The following is a 25,453-nucleotide window of genomic DNA, read 5'->3' as shown; positions in this document are numbered from 1 at the left end:
AGTGTTTCCAGATATGTCTTTCCTATAAAGGGACGTATGTACTTTGCCCATGGTAGGGTTACCTTTTAAAAGTAAATCCAAAAGGGATTAAAGTGTTAGGAGAACAATGTGTGAAACAAAGATTGCAATCATTTGAATTTAAATAAGAAATAAAATTGGCTAAGGATGATATGTTGCACGGCCAAACAAAGAGTAGATCGTCAACATATTGGCTGTTCCAAATCAAATTATTAAAAAAAGGGTTTTCAGAATTGAAAATTTTTAATTTAATATTGTCAGTGGTTGGTTAGATATTGGATATGTGGGAGAAGACAATGAAAGAAAAAACTTTGGCATAACATGATATGGCTACAGAAAACCAATAGAATTACTTGATGTTCTTCAACTATCAGTCCCTTATTAACCTTATTTAATGTTTGTTACCCTTTATTTTAAAAGTGGGAAAAAATGCACAGCACCATGGAATCAATGGCGCTATATAAATAAATAATAATAAATGGAATGTGTATATGAGGATTATGTACAAAATATGTGGATAGTGTTGATAGATTATTATAGTATATTAATCAGAATAAAATACATAAACATTTTTTAATTTCAATAGGATTTAGAATGACCATGATATTTAAGACAAAACCAGGTCACTAAAATCATGAATGCCCAAAACGCGTAGGCCTAATGTGTTTATTTTTCTTTTTTTTTCCCCTTGATTTTTTAATAGTTACTAATAAATAATGTTTTTATAGTCCTTTCCATTGTGGTTGCTGGATGTCTTGCTGCCTTCTTCCAGATCGCTAAAATCATGAGCAGGATTGGACTGGGGTTCCTTAAGTCCTCTATTAGAAATTGGTCCAATGCAGACATACCCTCCATGTATACTATACATTATTATTATTATATTATTATTCAGGCCAAAACTAATGCGCCCAAATGAAAATTGATTCAAGATCATTTTTAGTTATTTTCTATTGGACTATTGATCTCCAAATTGCCTCCAACCTAAAATCCTCTGATACTCTGATGGTCAAGTCTGAACCTTAGTATTCATATGATTTTATGTCTTATATAAAATGTACCAGTCATTCAGTAGGAGTGAGATTTTTTGCTAGAAATGTTGCTCTATTAAATTAGGGACATGTTCAAGTTTAAAGGGAATCTGTCATCACGTTTTTGCTTCCTACTCTGAGAGCAACATAATGTAGACCCAAAGACCCTAATTCCAATAAATTATCACTTACTGGGCTGCTTGCTGTAGTTTTGATAAAATCCCTTGTGTAGAATATGGGGGATATAATTTCATGTTAATCGACTGTATCATATCTGGTCCAAAATTATAGACCTCCTTCAAAAAGTGAAGCTGAGACAGGACACTGACTCAACAGGTGGTCCAGCTTCAAAAGCTCCAAGTGGAAAGGACCAAGGCCTTTCTGGCAGGACAAACCCCTGCTGCAGTACAAGCTGCTTAACTGCTTCAAAGAAAACCCCCCCAGATGGACGGGAGCCATAGTTTCATAAGGAGTTATCGTACATCCTAGCAGTATACCAGTTACATTTCTGAGATCACGGGAACGTAACAAACGCCCGCCTGGGTCTCGACCCATTCTAGCACCCCGGCGTGGGGATATATATAGAACAGATAATAGAAGGCAGGTAGCAAAGCTGTATTATTATTGTTATTTATTATTATAGCGCCATATATTCCATGGCTCTTTACATATGAAAAGGGGTATACATAGAAAACAACAAGTCCAATAATCTTGAGCAAAAATGAGTCACTGACTGGTACAGGTGGAGAGGGGATCCTGCCCATCAGGGCTCACAATCTACAAGGGATGGGTGAGGATACAGTAGGTGAGGGTAGAGCTAGTCCTGCAGCTGGTTGGTAGACTGAGGGTTACAGCAGGTTGTAGGCTATAGGTTGTATTTGGTCTCCAAGGATAAAGGGGGCCCAACCGGATCCTATGGTGCTAAAACTGCCTCCTTATGACTCTCCGTTGAGGCGTTATAATCCATTGTAGGTTTTAGAGTTTCATCTACCAGACCCAAGGAGAGGGAAACTAGGTCCATCCCTGGGGCGAGAAAGGGAGTGACTGACCAAGGGATTAATTGCTCATATGAGGCTGTGGCCCAGGGTTCTCTTCTAAGGGAGGTCATGCCTTTTGAATCATTTTGAAAGAAACCAGAAACCGTTGGGACCCCACACCTCCCCTGCGGCTGTGTAATACCAAGGCCTAGCATCCAACTGGTAGCTGACTTTTGTATCATCTGCTCATACTTATCTACCACCTGTATTTGAATATATGACTGTCGTATATGTATATCCATTGTGTATATAGAGGTTTGTCTAGTGTGTCCTTAAGGCGATTAAATATCCAATTTAACCTTGGGCTGCTCTTTTATATTGATCCACGAATCCACATGTCCTCGTTCTTGGTGTAACGTCATATGCTACCAGGGCTGGTTTCTGGCTCGATATAATCCTGTAATTGGACCAGGGTTATATCTAACAAGGAGCTGATAGCAGTCCTACCGGGCTGGCAAGGCTCTGTCTCACTGGTCCTAGGGAAAGAGGTCTCTCAGCCTGCCAGGGTTGTGAGCAAGTGTTGTGCCATGCCAGCAGTCGCGTGGGCCACCCTCACTCACTCCCGATGCCTCCCAGTGCCCTTATGGACAGAGGGTGTCTGTGTAAAACTGTTCCAAGCTGATATTATATATCCCCAGGGGGTGCAGAATGTTACATAGGTCAAAGTGGGGAGACTGTACCCCGTGACTCCTGACATATTAGTGACATCAGGCGGGGATGCGAGGTGCAATTCTTCACATCCCTGTTTTATCAGCAGGGAATTATCACTAGACGACTAGTGAAAATGCTGCCGTATAGTCCTCCATATTCATGAGCCCTCTATAACCCAACCCCGCATTAATTGACAACTTTTTGCCTATGCACAGTGTACACAGAAAGTTGCCAATCAGTGTTGTGGGCAGGGTTATAAATAATTCAGTATTCAGAGAACTGCAAGATCTTCAGCTGATAAAACAGTGATTCTATGAAAACTGCACAAAGCAGCCCATCTACATCTGTAGAATCAGGGTCTCTACCCCTACATTATGCTGTTCTCAGATGTGGTAGTAAAAACCTGATAACAAATTATCTTTAAGGTCTGTTCTTATTTAATTTTTGCTTATGTCAGCGGTGTTCTTACTGGAAAACAGTACCATATTGACGCCCATTCTAAAATAAAACCGTCGCTCTCAGATGACGTTTCCTTTATTCACTGAGGAAAGTAAAAAGCTCCATCGAAGAGAAGTGTTTAAAAATGTAAGATCTGCTATACAGTATATTCCTTCCTACAAGCTTTGTATGGGAGCATGGCCTAGATTTTTGAAAGGTTGCTAGCTTTTAGCACTCCTTCCTGGTGTATGATTATTTTTATAAATGTAGGTCAATTTGTTTGTCGTTTGTCGAGTACAATGCATTTTGAAGCCTGTGTCCTTTCTGGGAATTGTACAAATACATTAGGACCTTGGTAATGTAACAGTGGTATTTCAAACAAAAAGATGATGAAAACGAGATCATTAATCTTTCAGGTGCGGCATGTCTATATATAAGTTCTAGCCTTACCGATCAAGCTTACATGAGTCTAAATGGCGCCTAATATCTGTAAATGAGTAATGATTAATGTCCTCGATTGAGCTTGTTAAAAGGAGCTTTGCATGATTATCTATATTTTAGGACATGTGTTAGGACATGGTTTTCTGGCACTTCATAATATATAAGTATTACAATTTCTCCTCCGGCATTTGTTAGTGTTGCCATCCTCACTGATTGCACAGTTCTCCTGTTCCCAATATTGCTGCTGATGGAGGGTCATGTGACCAGATCTGTCCTACAGCCTCCTCCAATGGAAAATCACTGCACATGGTAAAGCTGTTTTTAATTGGAGGAGGCTACTGGACAGGTCTGGTCACATGTTCTTCCATCAGCAGCCATTTTGGGAACAGGAGATCAGTGCAGTCTGTGAGGAAGGCGGCACTAATAAGGAGAGGAGAAGAACCTGTAATACTTTTAGATTAGTAATTTCCATAAAATTCTGTCCCCGACACATTTGTTAAAATAAAGTGAACAACCCCTTTAAGTCATTGTCATGGTCAGCATTAATTTGTTATAAATCAAGAACTCCTGATTCCACCGACTTGTCACGAACACCACTCACTTGCTACACATGTGCCTCAGATGGGTGACTCCACTTCCCACTCACTCGTCCACTCACCTATCGTAATAGGCTGACAATGAGCTAACCACAACCCACAGCCAGTTCTCACATCCACACCACACTTTTTGCTGCCACCACTAGCCGTTTTGATAGGACAGCAAGATGTCACACATTACCACACAAGCCACCCAGCTTTTCCGAGCACCTGATAGGCACTCTTCCTGCACTTTGGCATATACAGGGTAACATAACCAAGTTATTCTCGTGCTCTTCAAAGTTTGGGGGTACGTTTAGCGCAGCAAGGAACAAACTTATTATATTTTAGATTTCACATAATAATAATAATTTTTTATTTATATGGCGCCAACATATTCCGCAGCACTTTACAATTAAGCGGGGACATGTACAAACAATAAATTCAATACAATTTAAGGACAGTTTAAACAGTTACATTAGGAGTGAGGTCCCTGCTCGCAAGGTTACAATCTACAAGGAAATGGGGGGACACAATAGGTGGAAAGTGCTTGTTATTTCAGGTCTGGCAATTATAATAAGTCGGGATTATCATATAAAGCTGTATGATATGGTTATCAGCCTGTATGTTCAAGTGCAATGCTCAATTACCGAGTGCAGTTATCGTGTGCATGGAGGGTGTAGAGACAGATGAACAGTAGGGAGCAGATTCTGAATAATATTTATGAGGGAACAGGGGAAAGTTAGTTTACTGGGTATTTGAGGTGGTAGGCTTGTTTAAAGAGATGGGTTTTTAAAGCGCGCTTGAAGACATCGGGGCTAGGCATCAATCGGATCGTCTGGGGTAGAGCATTCCAGAGAACTGACGCAGGATGAGAGAAGTCTTGGAGAAGGAGGTGCGAGGTTCGGATTATGGGGGATGTTAGCCTTAGGTCATTTGTGGAACGGAGGGCACGTGTAGGACGATAGACTGAGATGAGAGAGGAGATATAAGGTGGTGCAGAACTGTGGAGAGCTTTGTGGGTGAGAGCAATGAGTTTATTTTGGACCCTGTAGCGAATGGGTAACCAGTGTAATGACTGGCACAAGGTGGAGGCATCGGTGAAGCGGCTGGACAGAAATACGACCCTGGCTGCCGCATTCAGGACGGATTGGAGAGGGGAAATTTTGGTAAGAGGGAGACCGATCAGAAGAGAGTTGCAGTAGTCCAGACGAGAGTGAATAAGAGAGACAATAAGAGTTTTAGCAGTTTCAAAAGTGAGAAAAGATCGGATTCTGGAGTTGTTTTTAAGGTGCAGGTGACAAGAGCGAGTGCGTGATCGGATATAGGGAGTAAAGGAAAGGTTAATGTCGAATATGACCCCAAGGCAGCGGGTTTGCTGCTTGGGAGTTATGGTTGAACCCTCCAAGGTAATTTCGATGTTAGGTAGAGTTAGGTTAGTAGAGGGGGGAAACACAAGAAGATCAGTTTTGGAGAGATTCAGTTTAAGATAGAGGGAGGACATGATGTTAGACACAGCAGACAAACAATACTTGGTATTTTGTATTAGGGTAGGGGTGATGTCAGGGGAAGAAGTGTATAATTGGGTGTCGTCAGCATAGAGATGATACTGGAACCCAAATCTGCTGATTGTTTGTCCAATAGGGGCAGTGTATAGAGAAAAGAGGAAGGGGCCTAGGACTGAGCCCTGCGGAACCCCGATAGTAAGAGGATGAGGAGAGGAAGAGGAGCCAGCAAAAGATACAGTGAAGGAGCGGTCAGAGAGGTAGGAGGAGAACCAGGAGAGAACGGTGTCCTTGAGGCCTATAGAGCGGAGCATAGTGAGGAGGAGCTGGTGATCTACAGTGTCAAATGCTGCAGAGAGATCCAGGAGAATCAGCAGGGAGCAGTGACCTTTGGATTTGGCTGTTAGTAGATCATTAGAAACTTTAGTGAGGGCAGTTTCAGTGGAGTGTAAGGAGCGGAAACCAGATTGTAGAGGGTCGAGGAGAGAGTTATCTGAGAGATAGCGGATTAGACGGGAGTGGACCAAGCGTTCCAGGAGTTTAGAGATGAAAGGAAGATTAGAGACAGGTCTGTAGTTAGCAGTGCAGTTCTGGTCCAGGGATGGCTTTTTAAGTAAAGGGGTTATGATGGCAGGTTTAAATGAGGAGGGAAAGATATCTGAAGAAAGGGAGAGGTTAAATATTTTAGTCAGGTGAGTGGTGACCACCGGTGAGAGGGACTGCAGGAGATGTGAAGGAATGGGGTCACTGTTGCAGGTTGTAGGCCGAGAAGAAGCGAGGAGCTGGGTAACTTCTTCTTCTGTAACAGGCTCAAAGATGGCAAGTGAGCTTGAAGTGCGGCAGGGAAGGGGATCCAGGCACTGAGGAGATTGGGCTGAGATGTCCTGATGGATGTGGTTGATTTTTTCAAAGAAATAAGTGGCCAGATCCTCCGCGCTGAGGTTGGTGGTGGGGGCCTGTGCTTTAGGTTTCAGGAGGGAGTTTAAGGTTTCAAAAAGTCGTTTTGGATTGTTGGACATTGAAGTGATGATGGTGGTGAAGTAGGATTGTTTGGCCAGATGAAGGGCACAGTTATAGGTTTTGAGCATGAATTTATAGTGGATGAAGTCCTCTGCTAAAAGAGATTTTCTCCACTGACGCTCAGCACACCTTGAGCAACGTTGAAGAAAACGTGTTTGCATCGTGTGCCAGGGCTGCCGTTGTCTGTGTCGGGTCTTTCTGCGTGTAGAAGGTGCGGCTTCATCTAGGGCACTCTGCAGTGTATTATTATAGTGTGACAATGCTAAGTCTGGACAGGAGAAGGAGGAGATGGGGGCTAAAGATGTGTGGAGATTACAAAAAGTACAGTGCTTAAAAGGGTTACAAAAGATGGAATAATACATAGACATACATACAGATAAAAACTGTAAATGAAAAGGGATAAAATACAGATATTTTACTAATTGGATCCGTGAGATCTTCTGGTGGAGGAGAAAGATGGACAGATCTGCAATACTCATTGCTTCTCCTAGGATCTGACAATGAAATTTGGTAGATGAGATGTTATAAAGGGGTTTATCAGACCCAAAACTCCTCCCTGAGCTGAGGTCAGAGGAGGAAAATTGATTATGTATGATTACACCTAATTTCTGCCCTGGGTCATATTATTCTACAGGAATGTCCTAGAGAAATAATATGACAATCATCTTACAGAACATTCTTCAAACATTCTATACACAGCACACATGAATATGATATGTCCATAATTCAGGGAAACGTTGCGTTCCTGTTTTACCCACAGATGGGAATATGTTCCCTGATCATTGATATATCCATGCATTGTGCCAAGCTCAGATTTTATAGTTCTTTCATGGAATATATTGTACTTCCATGGTCATGTGAGGCTTCTTGACATGGAACTGTACTGCCTGCCTTCAGACATTATCTGCACTATAGATGAGCGTTGTTCTACTCGAACTGTTCGCCAATCTCAAATTCGAGCTGTTTTGGGCGGTGTTCGAGCCGTTCGGCGAACACGAACGATTTGAGAAAAATTCGGCTGTTCGAGGTTATGTTCGATAACTGTTCGTGCACCAAAATCATAACTGGATTTTTTCTCAGTAATGATGAAAATTAATGTTAATACGCAGTTTGAGTGTACAGCGGGGTGGGGGGAGGGGCAGGGGATGGATCTCTGCAGGAACAATGAAGATCTCCATTTTTTTTTCTCTTTCCCGCATTTATAGTGGGGAGGTGCAATCTGTCAGCCTATCAGCAGCGCACACACGGAGCGAAGTGCTTTTTTCACACAAGCAAGGGCATGTGTCATTGGCAGTGTATGTCACATGTCCTTGCCCTATAAGACCAAGCCATTTTCCCCGTCGCCACCATTTTCTCACTGCTGCAGCTGCGTGTTAGACGGCACCGCTGTTGCTGTGTGCGCTATACCATGTTAATTTCAAGCCAATTTTCGCACAAATCTACAGATAGCTTGGGAGTAGGGAATAGTTGTGATTGCAGTCCTTTTAAGGACTAGGTTACAGCATTTCCTACAACTTTTATCAGGCAGGTCTGTGCTCTTAAATAGATAGATTGTGGGAGTAAAGACTAATTGTAATTGCAGTCCTTTTCAGGACTAGGTTACATCAGTTCCTATCAGTTTTTGCCAGGCAGGTCTGTGCCAGTGCTGTGCAAGTTTTTTTCACAGCATTTGGCTGAATCTAGCAAAGCTAATCCTTTTTGGCCTATTGCAGAGTGTGTTAGTCAGTGGAGTAGCCTATCTGTGTTGCAAGATATACCACCTGTGTATAGAATACCAATTTTTTTACTGCACCTAGTGAAGTAAAATCTTTTGGGCATAGCATCATTCTATTAGTCCATCTATACTGACCTCCATCAGGTTGCAAATTGAATATAATTTTTTTCTGCATCTAGCTCTGAAAAAATATTTGGGCTTCTAGCAGTGTGTGGGACTTGTTCTATTAGTCCATATATACTGACCTCCATCAGGTTGCAAACTGAATATAATTTTTTTCTGCATCTAGCTCTGAAAAAATATTTGGCCTTCTAGCAGTGTGTGGGACTTTCTCTATTAGTCCATCTATACTGACCTCCATCAGGTTGCAAACTGAATATATTCTTTTTCTGCATCTACCTCTGAAAAAATATTGGGCTTCTAGCTGTGTGTGGGACTTGTTCTATTAATCCATCTATACAGACCTCCATCAGGTTGCAAACTGAATATAATTTTTTCTGCATCTACCTCTGAAAAAATATTTGGGCTTCTAGCAGTGTGTGGGACTTGTTCTATTAGTCCATCTATACTGACCTCCATCAGGTTGCAAACTGAATATAATTTTTTTCTGCATCTAGCTCTGAAAAAATATTTGGCCTTCTAGCAGTGTGTGGGACTTTCTCTATTAGTCCATCTATACTGACCTCCATCAGGTTGCAAACTGAATATATATTTTTTCTGCATCTACCTCTGAAAAAATATTGGGCTTCTAGCTGTGTGTGGGACTTGTTCTATTAATCCATCTATACAGACCTCCATCAGGTTGCAAACTGAATATAATTTTTTTCTGCATCTACCTCTGAAAAAATATTTGGGCTTCGAGCAGTGTGTGGGACTTGTTCTATTAGTCCATCTATACTGACCTCCATCAGGTTGCAAACTGAATATATATTTTTTCTGCATCTACCTCTGAAAAAATATTGGGCTTCTAGCTGTGTGTGGGACTTGTTCTATTAATCCATCTATACAGACCTCCATCAGGTTGCAAACTGAATATAATTTTTTTCTGCATCTACCTCTGAAAAAATATTTGGGCTTCTAGCTGTGTGTGGGACTTGTTCTATTAGTCCATCTATACTGACCTCCATCAGGTTGCAAACTGAAAATAATTTTTTGTCTGCATCTAGCTCTGAAAAATTATTTGGCCTTCTAGCAGTGTGTGGGACTTTCTCTATTAGTCCATCTATACTGACCTCCATCAGGTTGCAAATTAAAAATAATTTTTATCTGCATCGAGCTCTGAAAAAATATTTGGCCTTCTAGCAGTTTGTGGGACTTTCTCTATTAGTCCATCTATACTGACCTCCATCAGGTTGCAAATTAAAAATAATTTTTATCTGCATCCAGCTCTGAAAAAATATTTGGCCTTCTAGCAGTGTGTGGGACTTTCTCTATTAGTCCATCTATACTGACCTCCATCAGGTTGCAAATTAAAAATAATTTTTTTCTGCATCTAGCTCTGAAAAAATATTTGGCCTTCTAGCAGTGTGTGGGACTTTCTGTATTAGTCCATCTATACTGACCTCCATCAGGTTGCAAACTGAATTTATTTTTTTTCTGCATCTACCTCTGAAAAAATATTTGGCTTCTAGCTGTGTGTGGGACTTGTTCTATTAATCCATCTATACAGACCTCCATCAGGTTGCAAACTGAATATAATTTTTTTCTGCATCTACCTCTGAAAAAATATTTGGGCTTCTAGCTGTGTGTGGGACTTGTTCTATTAGTCCATCTATACTGACCTCCATCAGGTTGCAAACTGAATATATTTTTTTTCTGCATCTAGCTCTGAAAAAATATTGGGCTTCTAGCTGTGTGTGGGACTTGTTCTATTAATCCATCTATACAGACCTCCATCAGGTTGCAAACTGAATATAATTTTTTTCTGCATCTACCTCTGAAAACATATTTGGGCTTCTAGCTGTGTGTGGGACTTGTTCTATTAGTCCATCTATACTGACCTCCATCAGGTTGCAAACTGAAAATAATTTTTTGTCTGCATCTAGCTCTGAAAAAATATTTGGCCTTCTAGCAGTGTGTGGGACTTTCTCTATTAGTCCATCTATACTGACCTCCATCAGGTTGCAAATTAAAAATAATTTTTATCTGCATCTACCTCTGAAAAAATACTTGGGCTTCTAGCTGTGTGTGGGACTTGTTCTATTAGTCCATTTATACTGACCTCCATCAGGTTGCAAACTGAATATAATTTTTTTCAGCATCTAGCTCTGAAAAAATATTTGGCCTTCTAGCAGTGTGTGGGACTTTCTCTATTAGTCCATCTATACTGACCTCCATCAGGTTGCAAATTAAAAATAATTTTTATCTGCATCCAGCTCTGAAAAAATATTTGGCCTTCTAGCAGTGTGTGGGACTTTCTCTATTAGTCCATCTATACTGACCTCCATCAGGTTGCAAATTAAAAATAATTTTTATCTGCATCCAGCTCTGAAAAAATATTTGGCCTTCTAGCAGTGTGTGGGACTTTCTCTATTAGTCCATCTATACTGACCTCCATCAGGTTGCAAATTAAAAATAATTTTTTGTCTCCATCTAGCTCTGAAAACATATTTGGCCTTCTAGCAGTGTGTGGGACTTTCTCTATTAGTCCATCTATACTGACCTCCATCAGGTTGCAAACTGAATATATTTTTTTTCTGCATCTACCTCTGAAAAAATATTGGGCTCCTAGCTGTGTGTGGGACTTGTTCTATTAATCCATCTATACAGACCTCCATCAGGTTGCAAACTGAATATAATTTTTTTCTGCATCTACCTCTGAAAAAATATTTGGGCTTCTAGCTGTGTGTGGGACTTGTTCTATTAGTCCATCTATACTGACCTCCATCAGGTTGCAAACTGAAAATAATTTTTTGTCTGCATCTAGCTCTGAAAAAATATTTAGCCTTCTAGCAGTGTGTGGGACTTTCTCTATTAGTCCATCTATACTGACCTCCATCAGGTTGCAAATTAAAAATAATTTTTATCTGCATCCAGCTCTGAAAAAATATTTGGCCTTCTAGCAGTGTGTGGGACTTTCTCTATTAGTCCATCTATACTGACCTCCATCAGGTTGCAAATTAAAAATAATTTTTATCTGCATTTACCTCTGAAAAAATATTTGGGCTTCTAGCTGTGTGTGGGACTTGTTCTATTAGTCCATCTATACTGACCTCCATCAGGTTGCAAACTGAATATAATTTTTTTCAGCATCTAGCTCTGAAAAAATATTTGGCCTTCTAGCAGTGTGTGGGACTTTCTCTATTAGTCCATCTATACTGACCTCCATCAGGTTGCAAATTAAAAATAATTTTTATCTGCATCCAGCTCTGAAAAAATATTTGGCCTTCTAGCAGTGTGTGGGACTGTCTCTATTAGTCCATCTATACTGACCTCCATCAGGTTGCAAATTAAAAATAATTTTTATCTGCATCCAGCCCTGAAAAAATATTTGGCCTTCTAGCAGTGTGTGGGACTTTCTCTATTAGTCCATCTATACTGACCTCCATCAGGTTGCAAATTAAAAATAATTTTTTGTCTGCATCTAGCTCTGAAAAAATATTTGGCCTTCTAGCAGTGTGTGGGACTTTCTCTATTAGTCCATCTATACTGACCTCCATCAGGTTGCAAACTGAATATATTTTTTTTCTGCATCTACCTCTGAAAAAATATTGGGCTTCTAGCTGTGTGTGGGACTTGTTCTATTAATCCATCTATACAGACCTTCATCAGGTTGCAAACTGAATATAATTTTTTTCTGCATCTACCTCTGAAAAAATATTTGGGCTTCTAGCTGTGTGTGGAACTTGTTCTATTAGTCCATCTATACTGACCTCCATCAGGTTGCAAACTGAAAATAATTTTTTGTCTGCATCTAGCTCTGAAAAAATATTTAGCCTTCTAGCAGTGTGTGGGACTTTCTCTATTAGTCCATCTATACTGACCTCCATCAGGTTGCAAATTAAAAATAATTTTTCTCTGCATCCAGCTCTGAAAAAATATTTGGCCTTCTAGCAGTGTGTGGGACTTTCTCTATTAGTCCATCTATACTGACCTCCATCAGGTTGCAAATTAAAAATAATTTTTTGTCTGCATCTAGCTCTGAAAAAATATTTGGCCTTCTAGCAGTGTGTGGGACTTTCTCTATTAGTCCATCTATACTGACCTCCATCAGGTTGCAAACTGAATATATTTTTTTTCTGCATCTACCTCTGAAAAAATATTTGGCTTTTAGCTGTGTGTGGGACTTGTTCTATTAATCCATCTATACAGACCTCCATCAGGTTGCAAACTGAATATAATTTTTTTCTGCATCTACCTCTGAAAAAATATTTGGGCTTCTAGCAGTGTGTGGGACTTTCTCTATTAGTCCATCTATACTGACCTCCATCAGGTTGCAAATTAAAAATAATTTTTATCTGCATCCAGCTCTGAAAAAATATTTGGCCTTCTAGCAGTGTGTGGGACTTTCTCTATTAGTCCATCTATACTGACCTCCATCAGGTTGCAAATTAAAAATAATTTTTATCTGCATCCAGCTCTGAAAAAATATTTGGCCTTCTAGCAGTGTGTGGGACTTTCTCTATTAATCCATCTATACTGACCTCCATCAGGTTGCAAATTAAAAATAATTTTTTGTCTGCATCTAGGTCTGAAAAAATATTTGGGCTTCTAGCAGTGTGTGGGACTTTCTCTATTAGTCCATCTATACTGACCTCCATCAGGTTGCAAACTGAATATATATTTTTTCTGCATCTACCTCTGAAAAAATATTGGGCTTCTAGCTGTGTGTGGGACTTGTTCTATTAATCCATCTATACAGACCTTCATCAGGTTGCAAACTAAATATAATTTTTTTCTGCATCTACCTCTGAAAAAATATTTGGGCTTCTAGCTGTGTGTGGGACTTGTTCTATTAGTCCATCTATACTGACCTCCATCAGGTTGCAAACTGAAAATAATTTTTTGTCTGCATCTAGCTCTGAAAAAATATTTGGCCTTCTAGCAGTGTGTGGGACTTTCTCTATTAGTCCATCTATACTGACCTCCATCAGGTTGCAAATTAAAAATAATTTTTATCTGCATCCAGCTCTGAAAAAATATTTGGCCTTCTAGCAGTGTGTGGGACTTTCTCTATTAGTCCATCTATACTGACCTCCATCAGGTTGCAAATTAAAAATAATTTTTATCTGCATCCAGCTCTGAAAAAATATTTGACCTTCTAGCAGTGTGTGGGACTTTCTCTATTAGTCCATCTATACTGACCTCCATCAGGTTGCAAATTAAAAATAATTTTTTGTCTGCATCTAGCTCTGAAAAAATATTTGGCCTTCTAGCAGTGTGTGGGAATTCTCTATTAGTCCATCTATACTGACCTCCATCAGGTTGCAAACTGAATATATTTTTTTTCTGCATCTACCTCTGAAAAAATATTTGGCTTCTAGCTGTGTGTGGGACTTGTTCTATTAATCCATCTATACAGACCTCCATCAGGTTGCAAACTGAATATAATTTTTTTCTGCATCTACCTCTGAAAAAATATTTGGGCTTCTAGCTGTGTGTGGGACTTGTTCTATTAGTCCATCTATACTGACCTCCATCAGGTTGCAAACTGAAAATAATTTTTTGTCTGCATCTAGCTCTGAAAAAATATTTGGCCTTCTAGCAGTGTGTGGGGCTTTCTCTATTAGTCCATCTATACTGACCTCCATCAGGTTGCAAACTGAATATATTTTTTTTCTCCATCTACCTCTGAAAAAATATTGGGCTTCTAGCTGTGTGTGGGACTTGTTCTATTAATCCATCTATACAGACCTCCATCAGGTTGCAAACTGAATATAATTTTTTTCTGCATCTACCTCTGAAAAAATATTTGGGCTTCTATCAGTGTGTGGGACTTGTTCTATTAGTCCATCTTTACTGACCTCCATCAGGTTGCAAACTGAATATATTTATTTTCCGCATCTACCTCTGAAAAAATATTGGGCTTCTAGCTGTGTGTGGGACTTGTTCTATTAATCCATCTATACAGACCTCCATCAGGTTGCAAACTGAATCTAATTTTTTTCTGCATCTACCTCTGAAAAAATATTTGGGCTTCTAGCTGTGTGTGGGACTTGTTCTATTAGTCCATCTATACTGACCTCCATCAGGTTGCAAACTGAAAATAATTTTTTGTCTGCATCTAGCTCTGAAAAAATATTTGGCCTTCTAGCAGTGTGTGGGACTTGTTCTATTAGTCCATCTATACTGACCTCCATCAGGTTGCAAACTGAAAATAATTTTTTGTCTGCATCTAGCTCTGAAAAAATATTTGGCCTTCTAGCAGTGTGTGGGGCTTTCTCTATTAGTCCATCTATACTGACCTCCATCAGGTTGCAAACTGAATATATTTTTTTTCTCCATCTACCTCTGAAAAAATATTGGGCTTCTAGCTGTGTGTGGGACTTGTTCTATTAATCCATCTATACAGACCTCCATCAGGTTGCAAACTGAATATAATTTTTTTCTGCATCTACCTCTGAAAAAATATTTGGGCTTCTATCAGTGTGTGGGACTTGTTCTATTAGTCCATCTTTACTGACCTCCATCAGGTTGCAAACTGAATATATTTATTTTCCGCATCTACCTCTGAAAAAATATTGGGCTTCTAGCTGTGTGTGGGACTTGTTCTATTAATCCATCTATACAGACCTCCATCAGGTTGCAAACTGAATCTAATTTTTTTCTGCATCTACCTCTGAAAAAATATTTGGGCTTCTAGCTGTGTCTGGGACTTGTTCTATTAGACCATCTATACTGACCTCCATCAGGTTGCAAACTGAAAATAATTTTTTGTCTGCATCTAGCTCTGAAAAAATATTTGGCCTTCTAGCAGTGTGTGGGACTTTCTCTATTAGTCCATCTATACTGACCTCCATCAGGTTGCAAACTGAATATATTTTTTTTCTGCATCTACCTCTGAAAAAATATTGGGCTTCTAGCTGTGTGTGGGACTTGTTCTATTAATCCATCTATACAGACCTCCATCAGGTTGCAAACTGAATATAATTTTCTTCTGCATCTACCTCTGAAAAAATATTTGGGCTTCTAGCTGTGTGTGGGACTTGTTCAATTAGTCCATCTATACTGACCTCCATCAGGTTGCAAACTGAAAATAATTTTTTGTCTGCATCTAGCTCTGAAAAAATATTGGGCTTCTAGCAGTGTGTGGGACTTTCTCTATTAGTCCATCTATACTGACCTCCATCAGGTTGCAAACTGAATATATTTTTTTTCTGCATCTACCTCTGAAAAAATGTTTGGCCTTCTAGCAGTGTGTGGGACTTTCTCTATTAGTCCATCTATACTGACCTCCATCAGGTTGCAAATTAAAAATAATTTTTTGTCTGCATCTAGCTCTGAAAAAATATTTGGCCTTCTAGCAGTGTGTGGGACTTTCTCTATTAGTCCATCTATACTGACCTCCATCAGGTTGCAAACTGAATATATTTTTTTCTGCATCTACCTCTGAAAAAATATTGGGCTTCTAGCTGTGTGTGGGACTTGTTATATTAATCCATCTATACAGACCTCCATCAGGTTGCAAACTGAATATAATTTTTTTCTGCATCTACCTCTGAAAAAATATTTGGGCTTCTAGCTGTGTGTGGGACGTGTTCTATTAGTCCATCTATACTGACCTCCATCAGGTTGCAAACTGAAAATAATTTTTTGTCTGCATCTAGCTCTGAAAAAATATTTTTCCTTCCAGCCGTGTGTGGGACTTTCTCTATTAGTCCATCTATACTGACCTCCATCAGGTTGCAAATTAAAAATAATTTTTATCTGCATCCAGCTCTGAAAAAATATTTGGCCTTCTAGCAGTGTGTGGGGCTTTCTCTATTAGTCCATCTATACTGACCTCCATCAGGTTGCAAATTAAAAATAATTTTTATCTGCATCCAGCTCTGAAAAATTTTTGGCCTTCTAGCAGTGTGTGGGACTTTCTCTATTAGTCCATCTATACTGACCTCCATCAGGTTGCAAATTAAAAATAATTTTTATCTGCATCTACCTCTGAAAAAATATTTGGGCTTCTAGCTGTGTGTGGGACTTTCTCTATTAGTCCATCTATACTGAATTCCATCAGGTTGCAAATTAAAAATATTTTTTTTTCTGCATCTAGCTCTGAAAAAATATTTGGCCTTCTAGCAGTGTGTGGGACTTTCTCTATTAGTCCATCTATACTGACCTCCATCAGGTTGCAAACTGAATATATTTTTTTTCTGCATCTACCTCTGAAAAAATATTTGGGCTTCTAGCTGTGTGTGGGACTTTCTCTATTAGTCCATCTATACTGACCTCAATCAGGTTGCAAATTGAATATAATTTTTTTCTGCATCTAACCCAGCCAATAGTTTTGGCCTAATACCACAGTTTGGCCACTCAGCTCTGCTCGGTTCCCATCCATTGTTTTTTTGTGCAAACAACTCCAGAGTTTTGAATTAGTTAACCACCAAAATGAGTGGAAAAAAAGGCCTGCTGCTGGTGGAAAGGGGAATAGGCGTGTTGGGAAGGGGAAAAAAGGTTGTGTCTGTGGGGTAGGTGTTAAAGCAACAGTAACATCTGCAGAAGAAAGACCATCTTCCAGCCAAACTAAAATGTCTACTTCTTTTAGCGGACAATGTGATAAGATCCCTTTCTTACGGCCACGCCAATCGCTACAAATTCCAGAGGAGGCACAAAAACAGCAGGTGCTTCAACGGATATCAAGTGCTCCTTTAAGTGGGCTCTCCTCCAAATCAACTTCAACATCACAAATACTCCAATCCTCAAAGGTGTCACCCCAATCGCACTTGCTTCCTCACAGCTCCCAAATCTCCAGCTGCCCGTCTGAGTATGAGGTAGAACAGATGGTTGAGTCTGCAGAGCTGTTTACTCATACTATAGCCTGGGAATCAGAGGTCGACTCCAGCGCTTCTGTGAATCCAGACGAGGAAATGATCTGCACTGATGCCCAGAATCTTTATGAATCGGATCCAGGACCAGACCCAGAAGGTTCTGACCATAATGTAGACCCTCATTCCCAAACTGTAACTCCTGTTGGTGGAGACAATGAGGAAGACGATGATGAGACTCAAATACCTGATTGGAGCGACAACTTTAGTTTTTTGTCAGGGCAGGAACAGGTTGGCTCTGAGGACGACGGGTGTGATAACGCACAGGGTGATGATGATGAGGTTGGAGATCCCACTTACTGTCAACCCACAGTCAGCCAAGAGATGAGGTCAGCAGAGGAGGTGGAGGAAGATGCTAGTGACGACGAGGTCAGGTTGCGCCTTCCTGGACAGAGACGTAGTACTGGAAGCACGTCAACAACTGCATCCTCAAACACAACTCTGCCTCTCACCACAAGTCATGGTGGCTCTTCAGGTCGCATGGGTGCTAAGCCTTGCATAGCCTGGGCATTTTTTCAAATCGATAAAGATGACCCAACTCGTGTTATCTGTAACATTTGTCAGCAAAAGCTAAGTAGAGGCCAAAAAATACATAGTTTGAGTACTTCATGCATGAACCGGCACATGGACATAAAGCATAAGTTGCAGTGGGAAGCTCAGTGTGCTACAATGCGGCCTAGCCGGCCGGGCCAACCACCGTCTGCCATATCTTGTGCATCCGCGGCCTCTTCATCCTCTGTGACTGGGGGGACAGCAGTCACACCTGTTTTGGGGCGCAGACCTGCCACCTCTTTACCCGCAACAGCCAGCGTGATTGGCAGGTCATCATTTTCTTTGGAGGTGGTAACACCAGCTGGTGTTGAGCGCTGTCCGACATCGATAGCACCACCTTTGGATCAAGGCAACCTAACATGTCCGCCTGCATCTTCCTCACAGACCGGCAGTTTGCCAGGGACACCCTTATCAACCCCGTCTAAGCACAATAGCCAGCCCTCGGTCCCTCAGATGTGGACAAGTAAAAGACCATTTCCTCCTAGCCATGAGAAAGCTAAGAGGTTGAATTTCACCATCTGCAAGCTCTTGGCTACAGAAATGCTGCCTTTCCGCCTGGTGGACACAGAGGATTTTCGAGAGCTTATGTCCGTCGCAGTGCCCCAGTACCAGATGCCCAGTAGGCCCTACTTCTCAAAGAAAGGTGTGCCTGCGCTCCACCAGCATGTCGCACACAACATCACCGCTTCTTTGAGAAACTCTGTGTGTGACAGGGTGCATTTCACCACAGACACTTGGACGAGTAGGCATGGACAGGGGCGTTACATGTCGCTGACTGGGCACTGGGTAACTATGGTGACAGCAGGACAAGGGACTGCTGTCCAAGTCTTGCCGTCCCCACGAGTTGTGCTTCAATTCTCTTTATGTCAAAGTTCCTCCACTGCTTCTGCCTCCTCAACCTCCTCTCGGTCTTCCACCTGCACCCAAAGCCTGTCTGGTCATGCCACAAGCTTTCTAACTGCGCAGAAGGGATCCTGCACACCTCCTTACTATGCTGGCAGTAGGGCTCAATGTCATCAGGCGGATTTTACTTTGAAATGTCTGGGAAATGTGAGTCACACAGCTGAGGAGTTGTGGTCAGCTCTGGAGAACCAATTTCATGAATGGTTGTCTCCACTGGACCTGAAACCAGGGAAGGCCGTGTGCGACAATGCTGCAAACCTGGGTGCGGCCCTTCGCCGGGGCAATGTCACACACGTGCCTTGTATGGCTCACGTGTTGAACCTGGTTGTCCAGCAATTTTTAGCCCACTATCCCAGACTAGATGGCCTTCTGCAGAGGGCACGGTCGCTGTGTGCTCACTTCCGCCGTTCGCATCCCGCAGCTCAGCGACTTACATCTCTACAGAAGTCGTTGGGCCTGCCACTTCACCGGCTAAAATGCGATGTGCCTACCCGGTGGAATTCAACTCTGCACATGTTGCAGCGACTGTGGCAGCACCGACAAGCCCTGGTGCAATACGTTCTGACGTATAGCCTGGGCCAACGAGATCCGGAGGTGGGGCAAATAACGCTGGAGGAGTGGTCTCAGATCAGGGACCTATGCACCCTTCTGCACAGTTTTGAAATGGCGACGAAGATGTTTAGTGCTGACGATGCCATTATCAGCATGACTATTCCGGTGATTTACATGCTGGAGCACATGTTAAACAGAATTCGGAGTCAGGTGGTGGCACAAGAGGAGGTGGAGGAAGTAGAGGAGGAGGAGTTGTCTGCGGAAGGGCTAACATCTGCAAGGTCCAGACGGTCGGCAGCACCAAGGCGGCAGGCATGTGAGGGTGGGGGAGATGGTTTTACCAGGGCGCATGGTAGCAGCCAAACTAGTGAGGAAGGTGCAGGAGCCCAGGAAGAAGTGGAGGACGAACTGATGGAAGACTCATCAGATGAGGGAGACCTTGATCACATTTCTGTTGTGCGAGGTTGGGGGGAGAGGACAGAGGAATGAAGCATGATTGTTACCTCGCCACCAACACAACAGGGACTTGGTGCTCCTGGATGCGCAACACACATGAGTGCCTTCTTGCTGCACTACCTGCAACATGACCCTCGAATTGTGAGAATTAGAAATAATCCTGACTACTGGGTTGCCACACTGTTAGATCCTCGGTACAAAAGTAAATTTGCAGAAATTATTCCTGCCATAGAAAGGGATGCACGCATGCAGGACTATCAGGAGTATCAGCAGAGACTGTTGCAGAATCTTACATGTGCTTTTCCACAAAACACCAGTGGTGCACGTAGTGAATCTCACAGTTCCAACTTGCCAACCGTGGGACCGTCAAGTGTTCAGCACTCAAACCGTAACAGAACCACAGTATCTGCTGGTAACATCAATTTTGCGGAATCATTTCACCACTTTTTTAGGCCACAGGAGACAAGAAGTCTGACACATAGTCAACGCCTAGAGACGATGGTACAGGAGTATCTCCAAGTAAACATTGAAGCCATGACTGTGTCACTGGACCCTTGCTCTTTTTGGGCTTCCAATCTGGATAAATGGCCGGAGCTAGCCACTTACGCCTTGGAGATCTTGTCATGTCCCGCAGCCAGCGTTCTGTCTGAATGTGTGTTCAGCGCTGCTGGTGGTGTGCTGACAGATAAGCGCACGCGGCTCTCCACTGATAATGTAGACAGTCTCACGTTCATAAAGATGAACAAATCATGGATCCGAAACGACTTTTCTACCCCTGTGTCATCCTGGGGAGAGTAAAAGCTTGATGATTGGTTAAAATCACCCTACCAACCATTTTAAGCTTTCAAATTACTAATCATGTTTATCTGTATCTTGACTGGAAAATAATTTGGGCTTTGTAGCAGTGTGCAGCACTGATCCTATTAGCCCATCTATACTAAGCTCCACCAGATTTAAAATTAATAATAATTTGTAGCTGCATCTAGCCCGGAAAATAATTTTGGGGCTCCGAGATGCGCAAGACACATAAGTGCCTTCTTGCTGCACTACCTGCAACATGACCCTCATATTGTCAGAATTCGAAGTGATTATGACTACTGGGTTGCCACACTCTTAGATCCCCCAAACTTTTCGATCAACCTTTTCATTTTAATAAAGATCAAAAAAATGGTCATTTTTGAAATTATAAGCATTAGCAGGTTATTAGAAACTGAAATCAAACAGTTTTCAACTCAAAACTTTATTCTAGGTGATGTTACATTTTCACATAGGACCCCTTGTTCGAAAGGAGCTTCTGAACTCTCTCGTCCATTGAATTTGTCAGGTTTTGGATGGTTTCTGCTTCAGTTGTTTTGCATGAGGACAGAATACCCTCCCAGAGCTGTTGCTTAGAAGTGAACTGCCTCCCGCCATCATAGACACTCCTTTTGATGATGCTCCAGAGGTTCTGAATGGGGTAGAGGTCAGGGGAGCATGGGGGTCACACCATAAGTTTGTCCCCTTTTATGCCCATATCAGCCAGAGATGCAGATGTTTTATGTGCAGCATGAGATGGTGCATTATCATGCAAAAAAATGATCTTGCTGTGAAATACATGGTTCTTCTTCTTGAACCATGGCAGGAAGTGCTGTTTGAGAAAATCCACATACATTATGGAGTTCATCTTTAGCGCCTTCAGGGATCCTAAAGGGGCCGACAATCTCTCTCCCCATGATTCCAGCCCAAAACATTACTCCACCTCCTCCTTGTTGGCGCTGTAGCCGTGTTTGCGTGGGGTGTCCATCAACCAGCCATCCTCCACTCCATCCATCTGGACCATCGAGCGCTGCACGGCACTCATCCGTGAACAAAACAGTTTTGAAATCAGTCTTCATGTAATGTTTGGCCCACTGGAGCCGTTTCTGCTTGTGTGAAGTGGATAGAGGAGGTCGACAGGATGGCATATGCACAGCTGCAAACCTCTGAAGGACCCTGCATCTTGTTGTTCGGGGGACGTTGGAGGCACCAGCAGCTTCAAAAACTTGTCTGCTGCTATGACAAGGCTTTTTTGCCGCTGCTCTTTTAACCTGACGTAATTGCCTGTAGGAAAGAGTCCTCAATTTGCCCTTATCAGCACGCACACGTGTGTACTGTGAATCAGCTACATAATTCTTGATTGCCAAGACACTTCATCCTGATCATCGCACAATGTTGATTGTAGTCATGCCTTGACCTAAACACTCCACAATTTGTTGCTTCTCAGCAGCCGACACATCCTATTTCTTTCCCATTTTGGCAGAAAATGTAGGCTGCTTAATAATGTGAGACAGCCTTCTTAAGTAGTCTTGCCTTTCATTGGACACACCTGCCAAACTAATTAGCACAGGTGTCTGCAATTGCTTACAGTGATATAAAGAGCCCTGACACACATCACCATCAATGAGTTTAACTGACAAACAAACAAATTCTTCCCTTATCACTCCTAAACACTTTTTGCATAATAATTTGGAACACAGTGTACATGTGCTTTTCCACAAAACACCAGTGGTTCACGTAGTGAATTTTACAGTTCTAACTTGCCAACCGTGGTCTGTATGGAGTTGTTCAATAAAGGGCCCAAAATTAAGATAACATAGATGGGAGACGTCTCTATGAATAGGAATTCCTAAGTATTTGATACCCTGTGAGGGCCAGGCAAAGGGAAAGTTGGACTGGATGGAATCCTATATGGATTTGGGGAGGGAGACATCGAGGGCCTCAGACTTCGCTGCATTGATTTTAAAATTTGACCATGTAACAAAGTGATCTATTTCAGCCATAACAGCATGGATGGATATATGTGATTGAGTGATATATACTAGTACATCATCAGCAAATAGAGAGCACTTGTACTCGGTGCCTCCCACCTCAATCCACCTAATATTGGGGTTATGGCGAATTGATGAGAGCAGGTGCTCCGTCACTAGGATGTATAAGAGAGGGGACAGAGGACATCCCTGCCTTGTCCCATTGGTGATTGTGAAAGGTGATGAAAATGTTCTGATGCACCCCCTGGGCCTTGGGACACCCGGAGCCGGACCCTTTTTGGTGGATGCTGGTGGTTGTAGTCTTCGTGGCGGCAACCCGGTTCCGTGGCTCAGGGTGGTCAAACCAGTGGCGGAACTATTTATGTGGTTTTGATGTTTAAATGTCCGACTACGCCACCCGTGGATTGCGGTCAGAGTGAACCGCCGCTGCAGGGCAGACCGCTGAGGCTGGTGTTGTGGGTGCAGCAGAGCGTAGCATAACTCCCCACGGGAGGAGTATAGCCTCAGAGCAGTGTATGCGGAGGATGGGGGTGATGGTGCAGGGCAGCAGCAGTAACGACACGGAGTCAGTGATGCAGTCCAGGGCCTTTACTCACAGTTCTTATTATCCAGACCACGTCTGCAGGTAACGGCTGCCCACGTCGTACTGTGCTCACCAGGTGAGGGGCTCAGACAACTCCCAGATAACTTTGGAGCACTTCACAGGACCCCCTTTGTGTGTCCTTTGTCTGGCCTTTCTTACCAACCCTTCTGTCCGGCTGCCTCGGGCCTCCTCTTGGTAAACTTGGCGTCAGTTTCCCTGACCCTATGTGCTGCCCTCCTAGCGGGTGTAGCGAGGGGCTGCGCCACATAAAATGTCACTGCCTCCGGTTTCTAGCTGAGGGTCGTTTCCTGCCTCCACTAGTTTCGGGGACCGGTCTCCCCCTTTGGCCTGACCCCTCCATGCAGGTGGATTCGGGCATGCGGTGGCGACTCGCCCGTCCGCACCCCTGGGATCCCTTCATTCCTCGTTCCTGGAGCCTTCTCCGCTCCTCTTCCTTCCTTCTCCCTCTTCCAGGCCTGGGCCTCTGTTACTAGGCCCGCCTCCGGAGCAGAGCTCATGCAGAGCCCCTGCTCCCTGCCACTTCTGCTCAGACTTCTCTGCACTGAACTAAGATGGTGCCCACCTTTTATACTCCCTTCTCAATGCACCCAGGAACTGCTTCCTCCCTGCTCCTGCACTACAGGGTTCCCCTTCCTCAGTGTTCCCTCCCCCCACTCCAACCAGGGACAGGGACTGTCGTGCCCATCTCAGGGGCATATTGGTCGCCCTGCCCCACGGCAATGTGGTGTAATGCATGCAGGTGTCGGGTCCTGATCCACACTCCATCCTTACCTGAGAGTGAGATATCACACCTCTGGGTGAGGTGCAATACCTCTGTAGCAACCGAGCCCTCAGGGTGCTACAGTTCCATTTATCTTCAGCCTAGGTGACGTATTGCGATACAGGGCCGTGATTTTGGCTATAAAAGGGTCCCCTAGACCCCTACCCCAAGCTTTTTAAGAGAATCATATATGGCGTGCCAGGAGACTCTATGGAATGCTTTCTCAGCATCCATTACAAATTTTTAACTGCATCTAGCCCAGGAAATACTTTGTGCCTAGTAGCAGTGTCTGCTAGTCAGCGGATTATCCCGGCTGTTAAGCAAGCTACACCACCTGTAGTTTGGACACTTAATTTTTTCAAAGGAAATGCTTCGGGACCACGGGATACTCCGTGAAGAGCATCAGGAGGCACCCCAAGGCATAGGGGCTGGGACTGGCAGTAGGATGCCTTGCGGTGGACAGCCGAGCTCGATCCTTATAAAAGCTTTTTAACTGCAGCAGCTTTAGTGGACGCTACTGGAGCTGGAATTACGCGGCTGCTGGCATGAGACTTGCCCTCCAATAGATCCTTGTAAATGGATTTAAAGTGTATTCATTCAAATTAGAGAGACAATTTAAATTAAAAAGCTTAGAGCTGCCTCCACCACAGGGGGGCTCGCTCGACCCACCAGCGGACAGGCACCAGTATTGGGAGAGGGGGGCTGGCCGTCAGGGTTCACCGCGGCTCTGGCACAAACCCGGCGACACGGAGGTGGCACGGGCAGGAGCGGACTGAACGTGTCGGCTTCTCACTTTTTGGATTTTAGAAGGGCATGACATGCCTATATCTGTGTCTCCCCCTCCTTTTACTCCTCCACATCTTTTCTTTTCTCATGATTATATGTACTTGTCACTTTTCCATGTGTTAGTTGTGTCTTCTGAGCAGTTTGTCAGCTTTTGGACACCTTTGAAGGTGTTTTCTATGTGTTTCTATGTGTTTTTGTTTGCCTGCCATTGGTTTTAACGGTGTTCGAAGGTGTTCGACGAACAGTTCGACGAACAGTTCGGCGAACACACGGGTGTTCGACGAACCGAACCGAACTCGAACACTACGGGGGTGGCTCAACACTAATCTGCACCTTGCATTGTTTAGAACCTCTTTGGTAATTAGGATGTACATAGTCAAAGTTTGCCCTTCCAACAACAGTCAGACACTTTTTAATTATTCTGTGTACACACTCCAGGTCTGCTCTTCATCAGATAACCTGCTTCAATTACCTGTTCACAGAGGGGGTGCAGGCAGTGATCCAATGCCCCCAGCCTTTAATATGTATAATTACAACTCCATTTTTAACAGTCATATTATCAAATAACTGTTCAAAAAATTAATATATAATGCTTCTGTAGCACCCCGAGGGTTCGGTTGCTACAGCGGTATTGCACCTCAACCAGAGG

Source organism: Phyllobates terribilis, unplaced genomic scaffold, assembly GCF_046119375.1.
Source record: "Phyllobates terribilis strain yellow unplaced genomic scaffold, ASM4611937v1 Scaffold_4__5_contigs__length_816908805, whole genome shotgun sequence".
NCBI classification, from domain to species: Eukaryota; Metazoa; Chordata; class Amphibia; order Anura; family Dendrobatidae; genus Phyllobates; species Phyllobates terribilis.
The sequence above is the reverse complement of the archived record's forward strand: the minus strand, read 5'-3'. Positions refer to the sequence as shown.